General features: G+C 45.2%; 1 long non-coding RNA gene across 8 annotated transcripts; it reads left to right on the forward strand.

The window, feature by feature from the left end:
* The first annotated feature begins 207 nt into the window (after nt 1–207).
* On the forward strand, nt 208–21,705 carry LOC308062001. Of its 8 annotated transcripts, none has more exons than XR_013927425.1 (4): nt 208–5,556; nt 8,327–9,719; nt 16,080–16,165; nt 17,776–21,705. It is a non-coding gene; the product is annotated as an uncharacterized lncRNA (long non-coding RNA). The 8 variants fall into 8 exon arrangements; XR_013927427.1 differs by lacking the exon at nt 17,776–21,705 and adding an exon at nt 16,246–17,060; XR_013927429.1 differs by lacking the exon at nt 17,776–21,705 and adding an exon at nt 14,844–14,936 and having other exon boundaries at nt 8,327–8,488; nt 16,080–17,060.
* Nucleotides 21,706–22,584: the final 879 nt, after the last annotated feature.

The following is a 22,584-nucleotide window of genomic DNA, read 5'->3' on the forward strand; positions in this document are numbered from 1 at the left end:
CGGGCGGCGTTAGGGGCGGGCGGGCCGGCGGGGCGCGGGGCGCCGGGGGCCGCGCATGGTCCGCGGGGGCGGGCGGGCCGGGACCGACGGGCCGGGACGGGGGAGCCGGCCGCCCGGCCGCCTGCCTGCTCTCCCTCGCTTTCCGCCTCTCCCCCCGTCGGGCTGGTGGACGGGGCGCTCCCGGGAGCCAATTTAAGGGGGCGGGCTCCATAGATCAAGCAGGAGAAAAGATCCCGCCCTGTTAGAACAGGGACAGCCCTTCCTACCCCCTCTTCCCCCACGCCTTCCCCCATGTCACTTTCATTCGACGAGGAGCACCGGAATCGCAGGTTTTCGGCTCGAAAAACTGCTGCGGCTGGACGGGGGGGGGGGGAGCGGGGGGGGTGGCGGCCGCTCCCGCCGGCTCCTTGCAAGGGATTTTCGAAATGCAGAGTGGCCCCGCCAGCACCGGGGGGACCAGCCACTTTGTCACTCACCGGGGGGACAGCCGAGGTTTCTTACGTAATTGATGTTTTCCCCCTTTTCCTTTTCTTTAAAGACAGCTCGAAGAAGTGTACCAGCAATCGAAGAATCCCCCCGTGTGACACTTTGGGTAGCAGTTTTCTTCTGCGTTTGTCAGATAAGAGGTGCTTAAAGCAACTTTTTTTCAGGTTTAGTTTTCTGTTGTGCAGTTTTCAGGCACCCTGAGGGAAGGGAAAGATTATTTCCTTATCTGAGTTTATTTTGGTTTACAGTTTGGAAGTTTTCTATGAAAATCTAAGACATCCTTTAGAGCTACATGTAATCAAGCAGTATCTTCTACCCTTCCTCAAGCCAAACCCCCAAATTTTGGTGTTTTTTTTTTTTCTTTTTTCAAAATAGGGGAAAAGGTGCGATGAAATTTAAAGCTTGTAGGCAAGGCAAAAGAAGATCAATGGTTGGAAGTTCAGATTTGCATTTCTATAGAGAATTTCAAAGTTCTGCACTTCATTCTGGGACAAGGAACAGAAATACCAGTATTTGCTACAGAAAGGGAAAGCTTAAAAAAAAAAAATCACAATCCACTTCTGGGCAAAACAGCACCTCCTGGCTCTTCTAGACTAACTGGTGAAGCCCTACAAACCTCAACTATTAGGAGTGAATTATCAGTTTTGTACAGTGAACATAAAAGTCAAAGTCAGCAAAGCATCACCTGCAAAGCCGGGGCAGGCTCTTGGCAGCAGCTTTGTGCAGTAGAGCACGGTTTAGGAATCTCCACGTTTGTGGAGACCCAAGTCAGCACACCTTTAGGGCAAGGCGTCATGGCACATAACCTCCCAGCATGGCGTTGTGCCCACACCTATAAACCATGTTTAATTTAAGTCTGGGATGCGTACAATAAGATAACTCACCTATATTGGCTTTGGGGGCTTGACAAAGCTGGGATGCTTCCAGGTGTGAGTCACTTCGCGTGCAGTCAGCTCTGACAGTGGTGTTGGGTCTCCTTGTGTCCAGCCTTAGGGCTGGCACGGGCACAGCCACACCTGCCTGATGGTCCCCCAGCCCTGGGGAGCAGAGGTGTCTCCCTGCTCGCACCATGGGTGTGTAGGAGCAGCGACGTGCCCATTCTGGTACACGTGTCTTCTGCCAGCAGCAGCTCTTCCCAATGGCCAAACATGGTTATATCTTCATGCACTCACCTGTTCATGGGTGAACCTGGACCAGATTTGCTTTTCATGATGCAAAGGGCCTGCTCAGTCACATTTTCCTATCCTTGCTGTTAATTGCTTGCTCATGCACACTATTTAAGAAAGAAAACCTCAGAAGAGATACAAGACCAAACTACACTGAAATAACTTCAATGTGCAAACCCCTGGCTTGCGTGTCCTTTCGTGGCTTGGCAAAAAAAGTGTGGCATCCCCACCTGTCCCACACTGGATTGTGTCCTGATTGAGTTGGAAAAGCCACTGAGGTCCTCGGGCTGCTGGATGAACAAAAAAAGATAATCTTGTAACATCATTACATAGCACCCGGGCTTCCCTCCAGGCATTTTATCACTCCGATTCTTTTCTTCAGGCTTTCTCTGTCTCATCGTCAAATAAATTACTTAACTTGTAGCAGGAGTACTATCTGCTCCCTGAGCTGCAGTCCTGCTCCACGAGGCCAGCAGGAGCACCCTGTACATCACCGAACCCCTGACAGCCTTCCAGCACCTTCCCACAAGTTCCACGTGTGCCCCAAAACTTTCAAACTTCACAGGGAGAAGGATACAGGGTGCTCGAGTGTGGGATATGGCCCCAGAAGTCGTGGCAGGGGAGGGGGAGGCCGTGTCCTGTGCTCAGGGGGGCTCAGACACGTACCCCGGGAGTGCCGGGGTGAGCCAGCACGGCCAGGTGGGTGTGTTGAGCGATATCGAGCTGCCAGTCAGCAGAGGGGGAGTTGAAGAAAATTGAACCGAGTTGCCTGAGGAAGGAGAGAGTGAAAAGCTGAGCATAGCATTAGAGCTGAGTCAGAAGGGAGGGGAGAAGGCTTACGTGGAACTAGTCCTGCCAGTGTCCTGGGGGAGAGGGATGCAGCCTTCGCTCCTTTCCTCGTCCTCGGACCAGGATGGTGTTGGGGAAACAGGTCTGCTGCTGTTTTATCTGGACTGTAGAGTGCCCCAGAACAGCTGCCATCCCCATTTCACAAGTGTCCTGCATCCCACTGCTCCCAGCCTCGGCATCCCTTTGCGCCAGATCCCACACTGGCAGGAGCTGCCTTGCTTCTGTTCAGCTCACTGACACAGGAAAACCTATCAAAGCTTTGGGGTTTTTCCCTAGTTTTCTACAAGGTAACCAGTTAATTTGGCTCTGGGGTGAGGTTCAAAGGAGCTGAGGAGCTGGCATGGGGTAAGAAGTGGCAGCACATAGCTGTGCCTGGGGTGGATAGGACCCTTCTTTTTTTCAGCACTGAGCTGAACGGGGTGAGGCTGTCTTGCAGAGGAGCATCCTCATGGGCTCACTCACTGATCTGAAGCCTTGGCACATACAGACACGAGGGCAGGCAAGAAAGAAAACCCTTCCATCTTTCAGAAGAGGGGAGCTGACCCATGGAGGAGCTAATTAGGTCTCAATTATGGAGCAGAGTTGGGAATGGGCTGAAGTGCTCCCAGGACCAAATCCTGGCTTTGCAATGGCACTAAACACATTCTAGGAGCATGGCATGACTTACTTTCAATGCCGTTTCCATTGATGTAAGAGTTATATTTTGTGGGGCGTTTTGAATCTTTACAGCTGGAGATTAGGAAGTGCAGAAGGAAAGCTGTCACATAACTAAATAGATTTTGCGGAGTTGAGAGAAACTAAGCTACAATCTTAAATTCAAATAGCTTTCCTGTTAGGAAGGATCTATTAATACTTACGGTATGGTAATTGTGCAGACTCTTAAGTCCTCACCCAGTCAAAAGTAACCCCTAAGAGCCCATACCTATGCATGCAAAAAATCCCTGTAAAACACTGGGAATTTTGCCCACATAAATACTGCAAAAGTTGAGCTGCAAATGCCTCTTTCTATAAACTACAAAATGAGAACTTGATCGCAACAGCAAAACTTCAGTAGAAAATTTAAGGCAGTGCATGCTGCCGCAAGAATGCATTCAAGAAACCCAAACTTCCTGAGGTTTTTGCATTGCTTTTCACCCTTGTTACAATTTCCTTTTCCCCCATAGGTGAGGGCAATCCCCAGTCACTAATCTTCGCTTTTTGCTGCTCAGCCTCTCTGAGTAAGCGTCATCTTCCCTTATCTGCTACATTCACTCACTTGCCCAACAATTATCCCAGAAGGCAGACTGTTTTCCTTTGATGGTTGCTCTTCAATGCCACAAGATAACCAAAGACAGCCAACGTTTTCTCCTCGTGTCTAATCTGTGTGGTCAGAAAGTGAAAGATTTCATTCCCTTCAAACAGCTGACTGCTTGCTGGCTGGACATCAGCCTGTCTTGCTCATCTGCCTATGCTGGTAGCAAGGATGCTGCTCCGTGCTGCCTTTCTCTCAGTTTACGAAGCTCTTCTGCTCACATAAAGGCTTCTTGTTGAAGGACATTCTCATCAATTGTGTCAAGGCTGGATTTTTAAGTCATTTTAAGCCTTTCAGATTTGTTTGGAGGAGCTGAGACTTGCAAGTTCTTGCTGTATACTTAATTTTCAAACTTGTTATCCATGCCAAGCCCACTCTTTTTGATCCTGGTTAAAAGGATTTAAATATACAGTGTAAACTCATCTACAGTAGCCATTTAAGCTCCTGCTTCCTCAGTGGGGCTCTCAGTTCCTACCCCAAGCTGTGCTCCATGTAACGTGCTGCTGCCATTGAGGTGTGCGACACTTGGCTGGTTGGGGTTTGCTCCTCAGACTGCAGAGGGCTGGGAAGTGGTACCTGCCATTGACAGCAGTACCAGCACAGCACTTCTGGCACTGCTGTCACAGCTTGCCCTCTGTGGGCCCATGTCCTGGTCCCCATTTTAGGCCAGTGGCAGAGGGAGATGTGAAATGATGTGCCAGGATGCTTCAGAGAAGAATTAAACTCTCAGTCCCAGCCTGGTCCCCTGAATACAGAGATGGGCACATTGAAGTGACTAATCCAATGTTACCCGGGCGAATAAGACCCAGACATCCTTCTGTTTGGTCCTGGGTTAGACTGTGCAACATAAATGTCCTCTCAGCCCATGGAATGCAGCAGGAGCTGCGTGCTGTGGGAGCCACCCCTCTGCACAGAGACACAAGCTGGGTACAGTGGAAATGTGAGTATAACCTCCTCCTTGCTCCTTGCCTGCTCGTCATCCTTGCTCCTTGCCTGGGTGGGGAACCACCATTTGGGAACAGAAGGTGAAGGAGGAAAAGCAAACAAGTCTCTTGCATTGCTCTTCTCACATGCAAGGGAGCTGGCTCTCAGTTTGCTTTAGAAACAACTTTGACCCTGGAAAACAGATACATGAGTAGGAACTAGGGACTGGGTGGGAGGAACAGCAAAGCCCACGTAGATGCTGCAAATGTGTGGGATTTTCTGCTTCAGGTCAGCACGGATGGATGTAATGATCCCTCGAGGCTTTCCACTTAAAACTGTTGGTTCCAGTTCACCCCTCCCCTGCTCCCAGCATTGCCACAGACAGTTCAGATGATGCTCCTTTTGCTTACGTCTCTTATCTGCTTTGTGGAAAATGCGTGCTCAGCGTAGCCCAACTTCTGGGTCTCACTGCAGCCTGGCAGTTCCTTTGGCCTGGCAGGAATTTATAGATCCCATCCCCTACCCTTTTTACTACAGGTTGCAATCCGGTGCATGTCTTAAAGTAGCTGAGAAACACTTAATCCTACGTCTGCCTATTTTTGTGCAAATTAAGACATCAAGCTAAACACTATATTGGTTTATCTTTTGTTTGACACGCTATAAATTAAACAGGACCTGAATATGCTCCTTTTGACTTTTGATACAATGTACACGTGCATCTATGCTGTGTTCCAGGTGCCTTTGCCAAGACATTAGCAGTAATACTAGGAGGACTGAATAGAGCAGATGTTCTGTAATCCCACACCAAAAGGCAACCTGGGAATGCTGAAAGTTCTGCAGGTACAAAAAGCTCTAGCCCTTGAGCCATGTACTTTGATTCATATAAACTAATTATCAGAGCAGTTCTGCGAGGTATCACCATCACCTTATGAAGAGGAGACTGAGATGGGCGATTTGGCAAAGGACACAGAGTCGTGGAGCTCTGACCTTGTGATCAGTTCCACTCTCTCACTCCAGCTTGCATGCAGTCTAAGTGAACAATGTAATATTTCGGTGCAGGGATCATTAAACTGTAAAACTCTACTTTAGGAGGGTTGTTTTCATTCTTTCCCCAAATAGTAGATTGGCTCCAGAGATAATAAAATACAAATATCCATTAGAGTAGGAAAAAAGCTAAGCAGCTTTACAAATACCAAGTTCTTTTTTCCCTAAACTGTTTGATTTCCCTGGGGGTGTCAAGGTAGCCAGCTAAAAGCAGAAAGACATCTCCCTGGGGGAAGTCTTTGCGATGTCGTTGTATTTCCATAGTGGTAGGAAGTCTATACCAATTGTAAACCCATCAAAAAAAAAGATTGTCAATGGTTAAAACATGGGAATGTTTTAAACCTAATCCAGCTTCTGTCAAAATTCATCAATAAAACTTCCACCAACTTGGAGAAGCACAGAATAGGGGCCTCTGTCACTTCCAGGAGCTATTTTACAGCATCACATCATGCTCATTATTATCCACCTGATGAACACAATATAACACCAATACCAAGATGCAACAGCTTGGAAAAAAAACATTTCTCTCTAACTTTAAAAAATGGCTCTGCTCCCTAAAGTGCAGCACCAAGAACCAGAGCATTTTAAAATGCTGCCCAGGTAGCCAAGGTTGCTGGTACAGACTGGCACAGGGAGGGAGATTATCTAATGGTAGCTCCATCACTTGGCATCACTACTAGCATCACATCATCACTACAGCCAGAAGGTGCACCAGACCACAGCAGCCATGTGGGATTGCTCCCCCAATGCTAAAGGAATAAGAGATGCTGCTTAAATGTGATGCTGTGGATGCAACTTCAAGCAAGTCTGCAACCCGCTGAGTGCAGGATGTGCCGAGGAAGGAGCTCTCCTCCTACACCTGCTCCTACGCTCTTGCACCGTTTCCTCGTTTCCTCTGAAGGCAGCATTGATAAGGAACAGACTAGGGATGCTTAGGTGGAGAGAAGTCAACTTATAAACACATGACAAAAATCTAAAAAGGGATTTGGTCTCTCCTCAACTGTCCTGGATGAGCAAGTTCCATTTTCAGCTGCACACTCTGCACCGACCTGCCCGTTTCTCGTGACAGCGGTGGCCCTGCCTGGGCAGCTGGGCACTTCTAACTCGGGATCCCTCACTCTCGTTTGTGCCTGGATCGCCGCTTTGCTGTCAGGTGCCTGCAGCCTTGGCTTTGTTACTTAACCTCACCTTCAAGCTCCGCTCCTGCAACCAAAACAGGGCACTGAACAGCAAGGATTCAATGTTTCTTAAGTGTCAAAGTTTAGATGTTGAGGAGCACACTCAGAAGTAGTGGGGTACAGCCAAGGGAGAGAAAACTCAGGATGATCTGCAAAGCTGAGAGTTGTCCTCTCCTTCCCAGCTGTTTCCATCAGCCACCCCTGCTCCATGCCTTCCTGCCTTCTCACCCACTAAATACCTTTTTTGATGGCAAAGGCTGTGTATGTTCCCCTCGTGCGTTCCCTCACAGGTGCGGGGAGAGCTACATGAAGGATGTGAATTGGCTGTAGCCTTCGTTAACAACATTTGTGACATGCCACTGAGGCTGGGCAGCAGTAGAGAGAACTAATGGAGTGTAAATCCCGGTTTGGAAGCACACATCATCTCCATCCTCTCCCTGTAACTCCTTCACTCCCTTTGCAAACCACATGAGAAAGCATGTCCCCTGAAGAACCACAGCTGGACATTTTGGGTCGTGACAGAAAGAAGTGGAGCATTCACACAGCCGGAGCTGCCTGGCTGACGGGTTCAGAGCTAGCTGTGATGCTTCCAAGGGAATCTGTAGTCCTGAGACTAAAGCCTGCTAGCAAAAATCCTCTTTTAAAGTTATTCTGTGGCTTGGCTACAAAGATAAGGCACCAGATGGCTTAGGAAGAATTTTTAGGAGACAGTTGTGCTGGTATGCCTGGAAGGATCTTGAGAGTTTACATTTACAATAGACCATTTCTTTGGAGGCGAATGTTTGTCAGAATCATCAGTTTTAATTACTTAAAATGTAGTCTGTTTCCAAATGCAGACAGCGTTAAGAAGAGGGCTTTTTCTGTCATTTTTTTCCTGAAGAGAAGACAGCCAGCAGGGATCCTTTCCTTTAACTTTAGAGGTAGCAGATTGACTCGTGGAGACTGTGCAGTTTTCATCCCAAATACTATCCTGCAGCATTTCTTTCACTGATGAATTATTCATTGCACAAGCAGGTATTTCTTTTTATCTGTTTTCAGTCAACAAAGCAAGCAGCTAATTTTGTCAACTTGAAGCACATAAAAGCATGGATCAGTTCTCAAAATTCCCAAGACTTTTAAACTAAGCCTTCCTTTGTCTTTTGGCTGCAAGGAGGCATAGGCTGGGACAGGATCCATAAGGATGCCAGTAGGAATAAGCAGTATGGCTGAAAGAATTAGCTAGCAACCTACTGGTAATCTAGATGTAGCTTTCATACAGCCAACTTCTAAAACAAAGCGTGATCAGTAAGGATTATGGCATTATTGCCTACAGTGTCGGGCTGAATTTGATGACACCAGGAACAGAGCTCCCATACACCCAGTCTGAGGGCATGCTGTTTCTTTCCTAGCCAGAAGTGTTACCCAGAGATATTTAGAGGATTTGGACCATTGGAGCCTTCCTGATAACCACAACCCCGCCAGAGCAACTCATCACCTGCAGGTGCACGGCAGACCTGAGGAGACACACACATGGACAGGATGCCTGGAGATACGGCAGCTCTGTTAAGGAGGTACTTCCCTTCCTACGATGCATGTATGTTGGGACATACATGTCATATTTTTCAGGCCCCTCTACTTTTTTTTTATACACTAGAATACAAATATGTTACTGAATGTTGGTGATGGGAATCAGGCTTACGTTTGTAAGCCAGCTGTTACCACGTTTTCTCACCATGTTTTATCAGCTTATTTTTTCAATATCCCTAATATTTCCATCCAGAGTTTTTAAAGGGGGGAAGCATGACTTGGAATTGACTGTAACACGAATGGATTTGTTGGCTTAACTGACATTGTTTTGACATGACAGGGCCTACCAAGGGACTAAGGCCCCTTTGTGCTAACTGCAGAACAAACACAGGACTGAAAATGGAGCCGCTATCAGAGCTGCTCTGCCTTATCACACTCAGTTAATGCGTTACTCCACGATAGCCAGCCAGCTAAGAGCAGCATTTGTTACAGGGAGAGGGAACACTGGTACGCAGCAGCAGCATTGTTGCCCTATGCAGTTTTCATAGCAGGTTCCTGCCCACGGTTCTTTGTAACTCAAAGCCCATTTTCAAAACAGAGAATTGTCCAAATTTGAGTCATTTAATCTACCAACAAGGTGGACATTTGTGTTTGTGCCACTCCAGGACAGGGAGATGCTGGCCTATGGCCGAGTGCCCTAGACCTGTTAGAGCTTCTCAGCTGTGCTGGCATCTCCCAGCACCCACAGGTCAACCAAAGACCCCAAGAGCCAAAAGGGCACCCCCCTCCCCAAACAGGTGTGTAACTGGGCTCATTAAAACAAACACATGCTTGTTCTGTTTAATTCCATGAATTAATTAACCCCTCTCAACAGTGACTTTGTAGCCCTGGTTACTTACGTGTAAAACCATCTAGTTTAGAGCAGCAGTATCTAATTGACCGCATAAAGTTTTTTTGAACACCGCTATGAATAGAAAATAGGCCTTTGGGCCAGGAGTCAGCAAATCTGACATGCTTCTACCAAGAGCATCAGGAGGGACCCAGCATCTGCACCTCTTTGCTGCTTTGGCAGCATCATAACAGCTCTGATCAAGAACCATCGCCGTAGCCCTCCTCTCTTGCAGCTATCCCCAAGCCACCCTCCTGCAACCCACTGCACAGCGCAAGGAACAAAAGAGGAGCTTCTGCATTGCTTAAACACAGAACTACTGCCCTGTTACGGCCATTTCTTGCCATCTCCAGGGAGGCCAGTGGTGACCATGCAGCAGTGACAGGGTAAGAACAAGGTAACTTACAGCAGTGCTGTACCTGAGCACTAGTCTGTCTCTTCTGCTGGGGACCTGCCGTTGGGTGACCCATGCCAGAGACAATGCCTTTGTGCCCCTCTGGTGAGCTGCCCTGGGAGAGGGACCTGAGTTCTGCCTGCGGAGATACAAACGGCATCGTCACTCTTGCCCTTTTGCAAGTGCAGTGCTGATGTTGAAAAGCTTGACCTTGCACTGCCCTACAGTCTGACATCGACACCAAACACTGAGCACCCAGAACAGACATGGCTGTAGAAATCCCTAATTAACAAATTCTGATTAAAAAAAAACCAACCATCATAGTCTCAATAGCATGCATGTGCAGCCAGACTAGTATTGCCAATGTCTGTGAGCTTTTAGCAAAAAGTGCGGTGAGATCTCTCAGTGCATAGAGCTATAATTACAGCTGTCAAGGACAGAAATCCCTTTCACTTTTCTGCCCCATTCCCAAAGACTTTTCTCATGCCCCAGCCCTCTCCTTGTGTCCTTCCTTCAGGCCATGTGTCATCTGTCCAGGTCACCAAGCAGTTGGGTTCCCGTGCCTAGAAACCAGCTCATCTTACTGGCAGATCTTTTTCTTTTCACATCCATTGAAATCTGTAAAAATAAGACAATGCACAAGTAGCTTTTTAATCTAATTATACTTGTATTTATTTGGCAGAATCTTAGATATTTTGCAAACAATTTGTATGACCCAGCAAAGAGCTTCCAGAAGACATGAGCGTGCGATACAGTGACACGGATGTCTGCTGTCAGTCTGAAATGCAGTACAAGCGTGCACTTCTCTATCCAAGCCTTTCAGCAAAAGTGCATGCAGCTTGTTTCTTGATTTCGGGAAATACTTGCAAATGCAAGCAGCCTCACCCTGCAGCTGGTGGTGTCTGGAGTACCCTGCAATGTGGGTACAGCAGCGCCTGGCCCTCGTGCCACAGCCACAAGCCCCCTGGCTCCGGGCAGTGCATGGATAACACCGCAGCTGGAATAATTAACACAGAAGATTTTGCAAGCACATTTGCTGATTGCAACTTTGTCCTAGAGACTGGAGTCTCCTGCAGCTGTGAGAAAGGAGGCTCCTTGTCATTTATAGCTGAGGTCAGCGGAGGGCCAGAGCAAGGAAGTTTGTATTGCAGCAATTTGTACCTTATCTGGTTTATAGATGTAAACAAAAGGTTTACACTTCCGTTACTGAACTCTCCTACACCAAAAATGTTCAGCGCATAGAGGAGGAGAGGGATCAGCCATGTCTGCGCACGCTTATTTCTTGAGCATATTTTGAAAAGTGCAGTTAACGAGCCCGGTGTTTCTGAAGGGTTTGGAAATTAAGACTCCCTTGCAGTGCTTAAAAACCCAGTCTCTACAGATGTCATTCCAGGATCTCCATAGGGTCTGGATGTAACTCCTAAGTCTCATGGACTTGGGTCAACACCGCTGAAGCCAAGAGTTCTTTCATGAGCTTTAGGTCACTCCCAGTTGCTTCTGAAGTCATTGCCCAGGCTTTTCTCATTTTAGTCACAGTACCAGAGTTTTGTATCACTTGAAAAGCTCCAAGGCAAGGGACATATGGAGCCTACAAAAGCATAGTTATTGTGCTAGCTAGCTCCAGTCCCATGCCAAGCAAATTATTCATGCACACTCTGTGGATAGGAGGCACAAGCTTTCATGTGGTTATATGGATAAAGGGAGGAGAATTTGGGCCACTGACTCAGCCTGTCAGCAATGTTTCCCCCTAAATACAGCCATGGAGCTGCAAAGCAGATTTCTCACAGCACTGATGTTGGGGCAGTACTCTCTTTGGAAAATGTGACCCCTTATGTACATGTCACTTGGAAACCAGTATCGTACAAGGGAGCCAAACTCTTCCAAAAGTCTGACCTTTTGATTATTACCTTTCATGAAAGCAAGCAACTGAACAAAAGCAGCTTAGAGATAGCATTTCAAATGAGAATCAGACAGCTTGCCTGAAACAGAAGCAGTAGCTACCTGCCCAGCCTGTTAGAGACGTGGCCATGCTATGCGATGCTGCACTCCTGCATCCAAAAGGAAACCTGACATTCAACAGGTGTTCTGCTTTTTAGGTAGTCTAACGGAAGGAGAAAGAGTTTGAGGAGACACACTACAAAAAGGTCCTTTAAAGGCACCTACTTTTCCATTTCAGCTCCATGACCAAAATACTGGGGGGGGGGGGGGGTTTCTTCCCCTCTCTCAGCGGATTTTATTCAATTACCATTGCAGCGGCCACTGCCGAGTGCGGGGTACATTCCTGATTCAGTCATTTTTGTGTCTACTTGGCAGCAATCGTGAACACCCAGAAAAGCAGGCAGTTGCTATTTGCTTCAAGTTTTACTTTCCCCTTAGAAATATTTCTGATTTGGCTTTGCCACACTACGCACACACACAAATAATTCTTATGATCCTTTCACAAAGGAATTAAATTTACTCTATTATTTTAGTTAGTGGAAATAGAAAAGCCAATCAGCTGACTGTAATTGTACAATAAAGCCAAGAGTAGTTCATTTCAATCCTTGTTCCATAATACTTATATAATTCAGACCTGGAGACAAAAGCAGTAAGGTCATGGATTAACAGTGGCTTAAAGTTGAAAATAGCCTGAGGAAGTAAGGATGACAAAGTAATTACTACTGGGCAAATCATATGTTAATGGGTATGGGAATTATTTAGTGTATGACATTTAATCAATGTAAATGGAAGAAACATAAAAGCAAATTCAACTTTTAAGGTCTCCATGATTTTATATATATGTGACTAGTCTCTATAATTGAAATAGATCTATTTCATATAAAAATACATTTGAAGTGACAATATATTAAAATAAATGGTTTTGTAATAATTAAAATGGTTGTTGAAATACAGAGATAGTTCTTATGAATAGTGTTTTATAAGTTTGCTTTTTTAACTGAGGTGCCAAGCAATTAAAAAGAACACTGTGCAGAAACTCATCTCTAAACACCTGCCATAAACTGCAGTTTTCTAGATAAAAGATCACAATTCAGAGGTAAATAATATTGGCAATTCACTTTGCTATAGCATGCGAGGTAAATCACATCAAAGCCTTCATGTGCATACCCAAACAAATTAGCAAAATCCATTATAAAAGGTCTGGTAGGGTCTGTACTCACCCGTGCTGGAATTTCACAAGACACCTAGCAATGTTTCATTAGGATCACCTATTGCAAGAATTACAGCTGGTACAATAATAATTGCTGTGCCAGAGATAATTGCAGAGATTGCGAGAGCACAAGACACAGGATAACTAGAAAAGGAATTCTGTCACAAGAATGCCACACAATTTTTCCCACAAGTAAGGGAAGAAAATTAGATTTCGAAACAGCGGGTGAACACTTATTTGCCAGGGTAACAGCTACTGCCTGCACAGAAACCATCCCCCTGGGCCCGTGGGATGTTCAGAACGAGGAGCAGCTGAACATATCCAAGGAGAACAGGGGCAATTAATATTTTAGTGCTTCTGTGCTAAAAGAAATTACACCTGCACACATTATCGCTGGGTGAAAAAACCATGCATTGATGAAAACACATACGATCTAGTTCCGTTACTCATCGGACCACCTCTAGCCTTGCTGTCCAAGACACCTCCCCAAAGGCAAGTGCCTTGTCTCAGTGATTGGGACTTACTGGGAGAAGTTCGTCATGGCCTTGATTCATAGCTCAGTCAGAGCAGAGAGTTTACTGAGACCTTTTGGGTCTTTGTAATACCATGTTGGTAATAGCACAAATAAACCCACTGTCTTGGGATAATGTACCTCCTTTTATACAAACATTTCATCTCAAAGTCTTAAATAGGCAATAAAACAATATTTAGTCTTATAAGTTGTCTTTGTTTAGGTTCATAACGTAGCAACCTACCACATGCATTCCCCACATTCAGAACACCTCAAAACCTCTATTAGTAACTCATCCCAAAATAAACGTACCATTTGAGTCAAAGTTATTCTGTTCTGAAGAAGGCTGCTATAGCCAGGTCCTGTGAATACGGGACGATAACGTGCTCTTGATTATTTAAGAAAAAAAACCCCAAAACAAACAAACAAAACAAAAAAAGTGAAAAAAGGTGTTTTCCATTTCAGAAGTGAATTTTTGCACATCCTTATTCAAAGCCATGTTTTCTTCATCCAGATATAGGTTATGACCTGAAGAAAATATCCACCGCAACCTTTCTTCCTTCCAGCCTTTGGATGCCACCATCAGAAGGATGATGAGGCATTGCCTCCTGCCCCCAGCCACACAACACAGTGTCCTGGGCCATTTCACAGGGTTTTCCCTGTCCTTCAATTGTCCCATGCAGAAGCAAAACAACTGCTATGTACACGTAGCACAATTTAAAGACTGCTTAACAGGCTGGTTCTGATTCTCTGTGTCTTATGAGCCACGTCATCCTATTTAGTGTTTTTGGTGTTCCGTACGCGCACTGGTGGCTCTGTGCTGTTCCTTGGTTCCTTGTCCAGCCATGGCAGATAATAATGCCTTTGGCATGTGGCACTCAGCTAAGGCAAGCACTGAAAGCGTTAACTCAAAGGCAGGATAATGTCCTATTTGGTTGAAGTAAAAAGTAAATAAATACAGGATTTACTGCAATTTAAGGCTTAAGATGAGATCAGATGCCTGTCATCTCCAAACACCTCTCAATCAGCGAAAAATAATACTTCACAAAATAGATTATTGTTTTTTGGTGCAAGTTTTTCTGGAGAAAATGAAGCCATATGTTATTCCTCCGTAGAGTGGAGGAAGGTGAAGTATAAACTCAGCTGAAAACTTATCCAGGGCTTCTGGCAAGTGCGGGCTCGACGCATGTGATTTGTGCTGCTTACCAGATCTTTGCATTTCATGGATCCCAGATGATGTGCAGGGGGATCTCTCGAAAAGGATGCAGGAAGTTAGGGCTATCATCAGCTAATGAAGAGGGCAGGGAAACTAAAGGGGAGCAGACAGGAGAGTGAGCTTGGAGCTCTGCCCTCACCGTGGGTGAACGAGGACTCGCTCCCATCCCTGGGATCTGTGGCTCTGGAGCCACCTGCCCACAGGGTTGACTGGTTATCCTTCTTCCCCTCTTTATTTCCAGTAAGGGGAGTCAACCCGACCTTTACTTTCAGATCTGAGAAGAAGCCTTGAAAATGAGAACAGCGAAGCCATGCAAATGCAAACACTGGCTACGGTAGGCCTATTTATAAATAGTTTAGAAGAACACCATGAACTACAGGAGGAGGGGAATTTCCTTCTCCCCGCTTTTTGCTGCCTCAGTGAACAGAGTGGCATGCTTGAATTTGCTTTCCTACATACCAGGAGGCCTACAGCAGAAAATGAGGTTAAATCCACAAATGCAGGACCTGATGCGGTCAAGTGGCACCAGCTCTGTTTTCAATGCAGTGCATGAAGGGGCCATTCTGCTAAACACATCCCTGGTGCCAGCACAGTCCTTCAGACTTCTGTTAGTGGTCCTGCCTCTAACAGGGGCAGGGCTGCCCAGGGGAAAAATCACAAACCAGATGGAGTGGCTTGGAGGTCATCTGCCTCTGAGGAGAGAGGGGCTGCGGATGGCTTCCCAAGCTGCTACCTCCATCCTTCTCCCTTCCAACTCTCTCCGACATAAAAAGGTTTTCCTTTAGAGGGTTCATAAAGAATAAACAAACAAACCACTCAGCTGCAATAGTAAATGGCATTAAGAATTCAGAAAGTGAGAAACTAGCCCAAAAGAGCCAGCACCGAGCCCTCATGGATTCTTGTAAGGATTCAGGTTTACCATAGCCCCCAGCTTGCCACACAGCTCTCGGTCACATCTACTATCAGCCCGCTTCTGCCAGGCTGCTGCTTTCGGTTTTGAACCTTAGCCCTACAAGGAGTTGTCTGAGCAGACTGTTAACCTTTGTCTTAAAGGACGTCATAAGCAAAAACAAACTCTGCCCTTGCAAAGCTTCCCTGTTTATATTCCCCACATACACACAATTACTTGCAAAAGTAATCCAACAGATTAAATTTCCCTTTCTGAGAAGTGTTATCTAATGGCCAACCAGTGGTGGTGTCACTGTGCGGATGATGCAGTCACTAAAGTGCAGCTACTTGGTCAGCAGAGATGAGGTCAAGCTCAGATGCTTGAAATAACACACGGCAGAATGAGGATTTCACCCCTTTTCTGCCTGCCCTGCACACACGGACACTGAGGATTAAGGCAGTTTTCAGGAGTCTGATGAAGCTAGAGCAGATGAGAGAGGGAGAGTCAACTGATTATATTCTGTGTTATTTTGGAATGATGCCAAGCTACCTGTCATTATTGACACGTCTTGGTTTCTCCTATCTGCAGACATCACAGGCTGCCTCACCCCAGTTTGAGTCACGTCACAGGTACCACTGGAGCATATGAGGACTGGGAATAGGAATCAATTAAAGGTGAGATGCAGAGAACTAAAATGCACATCCTTGGCACACCTCTATAAACAAAGGTTAACCCACTTTCCCCTCTTTTACAGGTCACTGAAATTGAGGTGAATTTTACCAATCCAGACATTTCTAGCTACCTTTATCTTCTGTCTCCCTTCTCATTTCTCCTGAACCCTCTCCAACAAACATCACGGGTGATTTCTGGAGTCAGAGTGATATCTTTGTATTTCATTGCCCTCAGTAGAATTGTTTTCCACGAACTCATCTAGTTACCCCTGAAGTCAGGGGGCTCACAGAGAGCCAGCTGTAGGAAGGACTGAAAATTAGGTTGTTTTTTTTTGTCTTTCCTATGGGTAGTAGTCAGAGACAGCCTCCTCTCTCCAGCCAGCTGCCTGGAACATCCCACTCCACAGGAGATGATGTCGCATATGGGTTAGCTGGAAGGGTCACTGAGCAAGTTGCTGGCTATGTCAATGGCAGGCTGGCTTTTCTAGGATAGCTGGGGCTGAGTGACTTTAGTTTCTCACAGGTTGACGTTTGAATTCAAGGAGAATAAGAAAATGAGTCCACTGTGTTGGCCTGGCATGGCAGCCCCCACCTTGGACAACCTGCTGGTGAAGAGGCAGAGTCCTCAGAAGTTCGAGCAAGTCTCAGGGCCTCTGCAACCGAACTCCAACAGGACCTGGTAACACCTGGGGTGACAAGGAAAGGAGCCCTGAAAGTGCTTGTGCCTGCACCAAAGTCCCTGACCTTACTGGCAAAGCACCCATTGAATTTATTGGCTTTAGGTTAAGCTGATTAAAGAAACAGCTAGAAAGGTGACTGTCTCTAATTAAATGGACAATAATTTATTAATTACTTGGGCTGCCTCACAGTAAAAAATAAACTGTTTATTAATAATGGTTTTAAGGCTCAGTTCCTGTTTTAAGTAAAATAAATTTAAGTAAGCAGTCCCAGCTGAGCTTCTGGCAGGAGGGAATTTACTGGAAAAATTAAACATGTTAAAAAAGAAAAAAACTACTTGGAATTTACTAGTGTTCCATTGCCATTTTAAGTTTTAGGAGGGGTTTAGTGCAACCTAGCACTTGAATTTCAAATGTTTTCATCAGCCACTAGCAACAGGCATAATTCTCCTCTGGTAGAAAACTGGGAATCTCAAAACCTCTCATTTCTTATTTTCCTGGTACTGTAAATATATTTTGTATACACACAGTATATTTTTATATAGACATACACACACTTACACATACTTATATATATACTTACTCCTGATACAAGGCAGTTTGGGAGTTCCCCTCAACAAAGAAATTTGCAGCTGAAACATGCCCAGTTCAAGGTGGCAACTTCTCTAGGATGTGGCACACGAGATGGAAAAGGCAGCAATTAAACATTATTTTTGTTGCTAAAGAAAGATCTGTTCCCTGTGATACTTCAAATTCCTTCTGTAACCATGGGTAGATGATTTAGTGCCAGATATTCAGAGGGATTTAGGTTTATGAAGATGCAGATAGAAAACATAGGAATTTCTTTAATGTCTGGTGCCAAGGGGAGCTGGACATCTGGGGAGAATTTTGAGAATTGATCTGTGTGCCTCTTTCTCTCCTAATTTGCTTCAACAGATGTCGTTTTCTCTGCATTGGCTCTTCCTATTCAGAAAATGTCAAACCCAGTGATTTCCTCCCTCATCAGTAAGAATCAGGAGAGTGAAGCACTCCAACAAACAAGTCAGCTGAAAAAGGGAGATAGATGAAAGAATATGAAAAGTTTAATGATTACTTCTCACCTTTATCAGACATGAATGACCTATTAAATATTTACTGTCAGAATCACTGTCCTCATGTTAGGCAATGCTACCTAGAGCCTACACCACATCGCTGATGCCTGTGCATTGCTGTCCTTCCTTTAAACTGAGCAAAAAATGCTTGTGCAGACTTGGAGGAGAGCGTCACACCTGTGGGGTTCAGCCCCCACACCTTCTCTCAGCAATGGTAGGATGTGCAGCTGGTCATGAGAATCTACTAAAACCACAGAGCTGAAAACCAGCCCCTGCCTGTTCCCTGCCTTGCAACAGGCCTGACACCTGGGAGAAACTCCCCATTTTATCAGCGTTCATCAGAGGACAGTTAAGATCCAAACATCAGTGTCCCGGGGAGAGTTCTGGGATTGTGGAGACATCACAACACGTCATGTGAATCTGGCACGTTTGCATTTTGATCTTATACAAGCCTCTGTCCCACACCAGAGATGTTCTCAGGTTGCCATCCTATCTCATACCATAAAGCTTTCTGTGCCCCGCCCCCCCCCCCCCCGCCCTTCAGGTTCCATTTCGCTTCCATACTCGAGAACTATTAGCAAAGAAAGTACTGGAAATGTACCTCCCAGGACAGTTGCACAAAGATGGAAAAAACATCTTGGTATATTTAAAACAAAAGACCAAAAGCTGACACACATCTCTGACGGTGAAGTTAGGAAAGCATTTAACAAGAAGCCAAACTGCGAGCAGCAGAAGCACAAAGCCTGGTTTTCTTTGGCTCCCTGGCTCAGGGTTGGGCCAGTCCCTGGGTAGTAACACACAAAATCAAATCAGAACATCTCCTGTAGCGGGAATACTTTTTGTATGAGTAGTTTGTGGAGATTTACGTGAGAGTACAGGTCAACTTTTGTTCCTGATTGGGGGGCATGACTTCAGTCTCTCCTCCGTTGCTTATCTTGCCATTGCTGACATATCTAACCGTCTGTCAAACTGGGACGAAACTTAGCAACGTATTCAGAAGTAGAGTCTGATATACAGTGTGATGGTGGAAACCTTCTCTTTAGGAATCCAGGCTTGAAAAAAAAACAATTCCAAACCACCAAAACCCAGTAAAGCTATGTAATTGTAGCTTGACTTGTCTACTTCAGCTGTGTCAACTCTACTGATGACTCATGGGAAGTTACTGAAACAAGTTCACAAACCATCACTGATGCACAGCATGGGAACCCTGCTGATTGTAATTACTAGGAGGGTTGGTTGGAGCATTAAGTGACAGCCATTTATTGGACTAATAAACACAGAGCTTAGCGTTCCTGTAGGAAACGCCAGCACCTTTTGATAGAAGACAAGTGACCATGGAAGATCTTTCCTTGTGGATGTAGCACAAGCAGCTGTATTTGTTCCATCAGTCATTAACATCTTTCAGTGTAACATTTCCAAAAGAAGAACCATCAAGAAATCCAGACATAGTCTATTTTCTCCCTAGGATACATTCTGCTGGGTTTTCTAACAGGCTATTAATACGTTATCTGCTGAGCCATAAGACAACAAGCAAAGCCAGAGAAATACAGTCTAGTGAAATCTGCCGTGAGTAGGGTTTGCTACTTAAATAAATAAATGTTTAAATATTTAAACAAAAAATTTGGTTTTAAAGGAAAAGCTCCATACAAGGGAGAGGACAGATGAAAACTGACATTTTCTGGACTGACAGCAGGTATAACTACTGATCCAAAAAGTCTTGAATACAGAAAGCACTGCCAGGTTCCACTTGGATGGATAATTAATGACTGGAGTAGTGAAGTGACAAAAGATGTTATGTGATGCTAATACATAAAGCTCTAAAAGGATATAATTGGACTGCTTTGATCAAGTGAAAAAAGAAGAAATTCCCACCTTGGCCCTCCACGCAGAGATGAACGTCTTGGCAAAGCTGAGGAGCAATGGCTAGGCTTGCTCCGAATCAATTTCCCAATGGCTCTCCATCTGACCTTGCTGTGCAGGGAAGCCCTGACACAAAGGAGAGCAGTAGCGCAAGTAGGAGTAATTCGGTGAAGTTGTCCAGGCATCCAGGCAGCATTATTTCCCTGCACCCTTGGGAACAACTTTCAGTGTTTTACGTGGCAATGGCAGGGAGAAGCCCTACTCACTGTGCACAGTGGGGAGCTCGCGTCCAACAAACAGCCCCAGGTGTCCCCTCTGAAGGTGAATGTCAAACAGGACCATTCTGCCTTCTAGACCTCAGTAGGAAAGCTTCATCTGCTGGCAAAATGCTTACTGCTAGGATATGAGTCTACTCTGAACGTCAGCAACCAAATGACCAAAACATGCATTACTCACAATCCTCTCACAGGGAGGTTGATGCCCGGAGGTCCAGAAACTGAGTGTCTTTCCTTCCTTCATACACTGACCAGGAGAACTTCTCAGCTACCTCAGTTTTACAGTGTTTTTACCTCCTACAGCCTTTGACTCCAGCTGTTTACCAACCTCCAGCCACTTTATTAGGCAGAACTGGAATAAGTGATTCTAAGAATATCGTGAGGGAGTGTAATCAGTGACTGCAAACACCAAATAAAAGTTATTCAGCTATTGTTCATTCAGCACTATGTTCAAGAGAAAATTAAGTTCTGACCTTTAGCTATTTCGTAACCTAAAAACTACTGCTAATAATAAGACTTTTTTTGCATACTTGTGGGAGACATCTGCTGAAGTCAAAGGAAACATTCCCAATACTTCAAAGCCCAGGGCTTCAGAGCAGCCACAGTTTTCAGGACTCCTTGCAATGTCCAGTGCATCACCATTAAAAGGTGTGCTCCCATTTCATGGGCTTCTACATACAATGCTTGCAAAAAATCAGGCGTCTTTGGCTTGAGCAGAAGATATGTGTGCTTGGTGAAGGAGACCAGAGAGGGCTCAGGCACAGCGTGCTATGAGCCTTCCCCCTCCCTTTGGAGAGGTCTGTACACACAAGTTCACCTTCTGGTATTGATTCTGCACTGTTATCAGCAAGAGCCCTAGCCCACATCCCTAGCTTCATGTTGAACAACTTGATGCCCAACTACAGGGCCGAGTGGCAACATCATTTGTCATTGTGTCCTAGCTTCACAAATCCAAACATCAAAATCTTCAAGTTTGTAGGACATCTTTGAAGTCAATAGATTTTACAGTTTGTGGTTTCAGAATATCTCACTGCTGGTATATCCATAGGTTATAGGCTGGAATATTAACGCAGTAACTGTAGTACACAAGTTCTGAAAGCTACTTAAACCTAGCTATTTCTAAAACCAAGCACTTCTCAGAAAGTCCGTGTTCCTTTGCAACAGCATGTGCTTCCTTAAATAGCATTGTGCTCAAAATCCCGATATATTTTAAAATTATATAAAACATTTCACATGTCAAACTAGAAGTTACACAGAAGACTTCATACAGACCATCTGCATTTGGCCACTCAGTTTAATATTAATTTCTGGAGTCTGGGTCACAAATTTCTATTAATTTCAAAAGCTGGCTAAAAGATCACTTGGATTTTGTCCTGTTGGCTTGAATCTTGTATATCTTGTACAACTTCCTGGCTGTGTAGATGACATGTTGCAGCAGTAAGCTCAGAACACTTAAAGGAATAAAACTGAACAGTCTTTGGACACTGGGACAGGTTTCAAAGGCCATTGCAAATACACTTAATCCATCATTTGTTTTGCATTACTCTAAAACACATATATTCCATGGGAAGTATAAGTAAATCTTCCTGGGGGAAGGGAATGGAAGAGGGCAAGGGAGGGAAAGCAAGCAAATGTAAATACTTGAAAAAATAGTTATTTGTGCTAAACAACTATCCCCAGGCTGAATATGAAACGTTTTCTATTTAAATATAAACCAAGCTATGCATGTAACGTAAGCATAGTTGAGAAACGGGAGTTTATTTCAAGTAAATATGTATTTATTCAATTAAAATAATCACTCAAGCTAGTGAAATACCTCAACCAATTTTACAATTATTAAATCAAGGCTCTGCTTGACTGCTGAGATTGTCCATATAAACCAAACCTCTGGTGCACGTTGGAGCATCAAAGGATAGGCTGTCCTGGTGCCCAGTGGTGCTCCTAGAAACACTTTTCAGTCAGTTTTTAAAGTCCCGCACATGCTTGCTCCTCCAGCATGCCCTTCTTGCAAATAGGGACAAATAGGAGAAACTGAGCTTTGCTGACTTAAGCCTGTCCTCATGCTGTGAGCTCCATCGCCTGCTGCCTGTGGCTATCCTGTTGATGCTGGGCAAGGGAAGGGGAACATTCAGTTCACCCCTTCGCTCCTCTCTTGGCCTGTGGGAGCTGCCCGCTTTGCTTCCTTCTTCCAGTTTACATACCCTATGGTTTATTTTGTATAGTTGTCTTCTTCCTTTAGTCCTTTCTTTATTGGGAAAGCTTTTAAGGTTTTGTCTGGCCCTACAAATGAAATCAAGTAGAAAGAATGGGCAGTACTCAGCTTAGGGAAATAACCTAGGCAAGAGGACAAGCACGGCTGCTCCTCCTGTTGTCCTCCCACTTTCTAGAAATCTCGGTCTTGAGGTTGAGTCTGAACCATCATTCAAAAGCCATTCACAAGCCCTTACCCATGGATTTGTGTAGTTCCTTTTGATCCCATTCATGCTTTAGCTTCCCCAACTTCCAGCAGCAAGGAGCTC

Source organism: Falco punctatus (assembly GCF_963210335.1).
Source record: "Falco punctatus genome assembly, chromosome: 4".
Lineage (NCBI taxonomy): Eukaryota > Metazoa > Chordata > Aves > Falconiformes > Falconidae > Falco > Falco punctatus.